The sequence below is a fragment of the Marmota marmota genome, unplaced genomic scaffold, assembly GCF_001458135.2.
Source record: "Marmota marmota marmota unplaced genomic scaffold, marMar, whole genome shotgun sequence".
In the NCBI taxonomy this organism is placed as follows: Eukaryota; Metazoa; Chordata; class Mammalia; order Rodentia; family Sciuridae; genus Marmota; species Marmota marmota.
In genome coordinates, this window is record NW_026000221.1 from 9,080,700 (window position 1) to 9,086,554 (window position 5,855).

Consider the following 5,855-nt stretch of genomic DNA (forward strand, 5'->3'; position numbering starts at 1 on the left):
AAAAAAAAAAAAAAAAAAAAAAAAAAAAAAAAAAAAAAACAACACCTGACTAATACATTGGATTCCTGAATCAGCTCATGAAGCAAATGTGTTCTTCTGTCTAGACTGGTAGAATATTAATGTAAAAAAGCATACTTTGATGTATTTGAACTGTTATCATTTTTGCTCTCATTGTTGTAGTAGTTTATAGTGGCATATTGCAATACAAGAAGGGTCAAATAAAAATATATCATACAACTAAGCAAAGTTTAACCACTAACTATATTAAAATTGAATATTTAAAGGTTTAGTACAAGGGGAATGCTCTATTTCTGATAAAAAATATGCATGTAAATATGTATTTCTAATGACATATACACATATATGTATTTCTAATGACACTTTCCATTTGCATTCAATGATTTCTACTTGAGCACTCATTAATTTGTAGCACTTCAATTCCCACTGCAATATAAACCTCTTCCAGATACATTTCTCAAAGAACCAAAATTCTTCTGAGTCTAAAATCTAAGGGCATACAAAGTTGAGACAAATATTTTGTCTGTTCACATGAAAAAAGGAGTAAACTTGACTCCATAGAATCTATTGGTGCCCAGAATCAATAACCGTGCACTACAGAGATACATATCACATTGATATTGTATCAAAGAGTGAATGCTATCTCAATATGAAATCCTAGGAGATTAAATTAGAGTTATCTTATATCTACAGGACTTGGCCAGTCAAGTCTTGTAGATACTAAAGATGAGGAGGAGGAAATTAAATGTATGTTTTGGCCTAAGTAAGCACTCCTGGTTATTTCAGAAATCACCACATTCCTTGCCACTATGGAAGCCCAAGCAATACTACAGTTTGAAAGCAGTGTTTACTACAAACAGACTTCTTTGGAATTGTGTTTTTCTTATTGTCTGAAAATAGTATTGTACATCAAGCTTTGAGGTCTATGCTAGCTAGATTTAGCAATCTTCATAATAGGAGTGTTAGCTATATTTACTGCAAATTCACTGTTGCCATATAGCATTATTAGAATTCCTTTTGTTTTGCTGTCTTAGGACCTCAAAGGCAGACTTGTGGGATTTTGTTTTTTTTGCAAAAACCACACAAATCCATAAAGAAATACAATTAAGATACATTTTCGCATCTAGAAAGTTTACAGTTAATTTTTAGATTACAGAATTGACCACTATTTATAAGATTAATTACAATAATAAATACATTTTATATGTATTATTAAAAATGTATTTTACATGTTGATGTAACATAAGATACAGAGACTGCTGACTTGAAAAATACGGAGGAAAAAAGGGTAAATTTTGAGATCGAAACAACTATTGTTTTTATAACTATCCCCACTGAAACAACAGATACTTAAGTAAAATCATAAAACACTTATGAATTATTTTTTTCTATTAAAATGAAAATAGAAATATTGATTTTCAACAAATATTATTTTGATTTCTATAGGCTGATAATTTGGTCATGAGAAAAATAACTCTGGTTGATTTCTTTTTTCTTTTCTCTTTTTTTTTGAGGGTTTAAGAGAGCGAAAGAGAACTGAAGGTTCTAATTCAGAAATCCCATAACTGAGAAAGCCTAAAAGCCAAAAAGGGCACATTTATTGTAATGTGAAAACACCATATGGTCTAAATTATCCTAACAGCACATTCAGATACAAAGTGAAAACGCCAAGGATTAGGTGCCTTAGGCTCCTATTCATCTGCCTCGGTGGAAAAGCTTCCTTGTTAGAGAAAATGCCCAGCAGCAGAGGCAGTGGCTTGGATGCAGCAGGAAGAAGTGAACTAGTTTCACCCCATGTATTTCTTCTCTACAAACCATGTAATAAAGGTATATGGACCAGTGTGAAGTGAAATGACTCGACACCTAATACAGAACGCTGCATTGACTTAACATCAGCAAATTAAAATCTAGTCTACCTTCTTTGTTGTAAGATGTCAGTTATATTTTGTAATATTTCCTCCTTATTTCTCTACTGTGAGCCTGCCCTTTGAAGGAGCCAGTTAAATATTCACTAGCTCTGTTTCCTCCACCTCTAAATGAAGAAAATGTGACTTCAATTTAAAGGTGCTTGCTGCCATATGAATAAGGGCAGCCAGCACTTGCCTTAGCAAAACAGCCACTGAGAAAGTAGTGAAATGCACATGTTTAGAGACGGCTCTGCAGTATTTGTAATGTGAGGCTACAGTCTCTGGTTGAGACTAGCTCTGTGCCACTGCCATTGGGGTCAGTACCAGGCAGCTGTGGTAATGACCTCAATGGCATATGTGGCCTGGGGAACAGCTGGTCAGTTTCAAGACTAGAGCATTTGAAACAAGTCTTGGATCTGTTAAAGACTAATAATTAGAATGAGAAATGGCAGGACTGGGAGTAGAAGATACCGTAGTTCTGATGTTCAGGAAATATTTTCCCAACAAATGATTTTGTGTCAAGTTGTAGTTATTAAAATGAAAATATTTAATTATTTTTGTGGTCTGAATAACAAGCAGAAAAAAAAATCAATGCAATAAAGTTTATAATTTTGATTATGTGACTCTCTCATTGAGCAGTACTTTAGTAGAAAAGCAGATGGACTCTGATTAGGCTTATAAATTTAGAAATGTATTGATTACTCAAAAGAAACTCCTTGAAGTGTTCCCTGCATGAGGTCAATGCATCTTTAGAAAGAGAGAAAGAAGATGTAGCTTGTCTTGGCCAGCTCCAACTAAGTTTGTGGAGCTGACATCTCAATAAATTACAGAACTGTGTTGACTTCTTTATGGACTATCCACAGACAAAAAAGGGTTATGTTGAGTAGTGTTTAGAGATTGTACAGAATCCTCTTCAGGTTCCTGTGTATGAAAGGAAATTTTGTCAATAAGACAGAGGTCAAAGTAGCAGAAAAAACTCAGGAGTAGACATATTTGCATGAAGGAACTGCATCTTTCCATGAAGAATTTTGGCTGTAACCAGACCTTGGACCATTCACCATCTTCCCCTCCCTTTCATTTATATAATGAATGAGATATGTTTTCACCTTCGAAGATGTCTCTCAACCCCTGTTTTTAGTGTCTCTAAATGATCTCTAAGCACACTCTCTAAACCCCTGCTGAAGCTCATTCCATGACTCCAGCTTCCTCTAGGAACTTTGAAATCATCGTGGAATCTCCCTAATGGCAGGGATAATGTTTCATTTCTCAGATGGACACCTATGGCACGGTTCACTCTTTACTGAGAGTACATAAGGATCTTTATCTGTCCTCTTAGTAACAAAACCACACTTGTCATAAAATAATATTTCTAGGAAACTTATAGAAAATATAAAAGAAACCTAAGCAGATCCCATGGTCTATGTGAACTTTTGTTAGAATATCATGTACTGGAAATGTTTTAACTATTTCCTCATGGAAGGAAAATTGTAGAAATATAATCAAGACCACAGCAATTAACATTGTGTAATAAACTTTAAAACTGTCATCCTGTAGCATAGCTCTATCCCTGAGTCATTGTGACATTTATAGGAACAGGGCCTATCCTTCCCATCTCGGGCAGGCATTTCTCCCCAGTCATTAGAAGTGTAACTCAGCCCACACTAAACCAGGCTAGACGGAAAGGGATTTATACTAGAGACAAAGTTTTTAAAACTGGGAGTTAACTCTAGTATTATGTTTCCAAACTCATACGAGATATTTTATCCAATTTACTAATTTGTATCTATGATGATTGAATAACTTATAATTTGTAAGAAGTAGAACAGGAATCAAATTCTGGTCTTTTCCTTTTAAACACTTTTATACTGCAACAAACAGAGCAAAAGCCAGATGCAATAAATAGAAAATCAAGACCACACCTATTCATTAATTACGATCAATCATCTACCTAATGGCAAATCAAGAACTGAGATTAGAATCCTCTGACTCACCATCATTGATATATTTTTTACCACAGTAAAAATATTACATTTGTGAGCATGAATACTGTGTATTATATACCATCTTACAATATGACTATTTGCAACTCTTACATAATTGATATCATTATGTAAAATAATAAAAGCACATTTAATATTTTATTATTTTAATGATGAATATTGCAATTTTTCCTATGCTGGGCACTCAAAAGGCACTCAAAAAACATCTCTCCTACATATTCTAACAAAAGTCTATTGAAAGTCATTGAGAGAGTTGGTCAATAATAAATGAGTCATTCCCACCTTAGGGTGGTTTGCTTTAGTTAAATAATTCAATTATTCCCCTTTTGCTATATAGATGAGGTTAATTTCATAGAAAGCATAGGAATACATTTTACTGGTTACATACATTATACATTTTTGTCTTTTTTTCTTAGAGATCATTAGCTTTTCCATTCTCTTGTTCTGAGATTGCAATTAAACCGCAAAATTTTTCATTTGTTCTTTATTTTCAACTGACATTGTATTGTATTTTCTATTTCCTCATATCTCTTAACTATGACAAAGGTGCTTTCTTCAGTTTTGTGTTCTGATTCTCTAATAACCTTTTGGCCATTTTGTGTCCTATCCATTAATTTTAAATCTTTATTCTAGAATTTCACTTGGTTCTTTTCCAGATCATTTTTTATAATAGTAATAGTTCTTGTTAGTTGTACACTGGGGAAAAAAATAACTTTCTTTCTTTTATAATTTGATTATTTTACATGATTTTATATATTTTTTATGATTTCTTTATCTGAAGTGTGTCTAAAGATATAATCTTTTTAGTTTCTGCTGATTCTCCCTCGATTATATTTTCTAGTTGTGTTTCTGTGATTAAAAATAATGTTAACTATACTTGGTTGACCTTAACTTGTGAGAAACTGCATCTGACTTAGAGATGTTTTTCTCCAAAGAGGATTTTATTTATTTCTACTGGGGCTAAGAGCTGGTAATCTGAGATTTTGTCATCCTCAGGGTTTCAGTCTTAATCCAGATTTGTTAAATCCAGCTCCTTCACTTTATAGTGGTCTCAAGGACGTGTCTTCCATCTCAGCATCACTCTAGGTATTAGGAGCTGGATTTGACAGACTCCTGGATATCATTAGCAAAGTAGACAACATAACCATGCTGTAGAATCAGAGCTTGTTGTGTGCATGTGCTGGGGTTATGTTTTTATATATGTGACACATAATTGTGAATGTTACTTTGGAGTAGTGTTGATGGAACAGAGAATTAGATAATAAGTAAATACTTTTATTCATATGTGTCCACAATAAGATGAGAAGGCAAATTCTTGTTGGAGATGTACCTATAACACTTTATTCTTCTAATTAGGTTAACACATTTTTTTCCTTTTGACACCCACTTGGGAAACAAAGTGTAATAAGGAAATGCCTTTTTTTTTTAAGTCCGTGAGTGATTTAATAGTGTCTGAAAATAATTTCACCTATTTGCTCATTGTTTTATGCCAAAGAAATCCAATAAATTATCCAATTAACCTTAAAATCCTGTGGGTCATTCAGAGAATGTTGTTCATATTACCTTTTGATAGACTACTCCACTGTCTTTGTGGTTTTGCTTCCTCATCTTGGCAAGTACCTTCAAGCTAGCACATGCATCAGAATGGCTGAACAGGTTCCTAAGGGCGGTCCATGAGATGGCTGCAGAGAAACCCCAGGCCTAGGTGATACTGCCGAGGCACAGGATGAAAGATTACTCCTGCACCAGCTCCTTGCTAGAGAAATAGCTGGAGTGGAGGAGGAGCCTGAGGATGTGAGGAGGATGGGGATCAGGAGGAGGTGTGTCAGATACACTCTCCAGAATGTTTATTTTGAACAATCTGTTAGGAATCTCTATACAGTTTGTCCACTCAGTCAGACTTTTTTTTTTTTTTTCGTTTTTTTTTTTT